Genomic DNA, 255 nt, shown 5'->3' on the forward strand with positions numbered 1-255 from the left:
CGAAGACGTTGCGTCTGGCTCCTCAGATTCACGAGTCCATTCAAAAAGAAAAAGTTAAAATTGGAGACGTCATCTTCATCGAAGCTAACACGGGTAGGTCATATACCTCACGCTCCACCGTCTATATATAGAAGTAAATAAGACGTACAGACATACATATATGAATAGACATCTATATAGACATCTGTAGAGCTGTCTAGCCATCGACCTATCGATCTATCTCTCCGCATTCAGCTATCGAAATCTCTCTANNTA

The sequence above is a fragment of the Cystoisospora suis genome, assembly GCF_002600585.1.
Source record: "Cystoisospora suis strain Wien I chromosome Unknown contig_2930, whole genome shotgun sequence".
Taxonomy (NCBI): Eukaryota; Apicomplexa; class Conoidasida; order Eucoccidiorida; family Sarcocystidae; genus Cystoisospora; species Cystoisospora suis.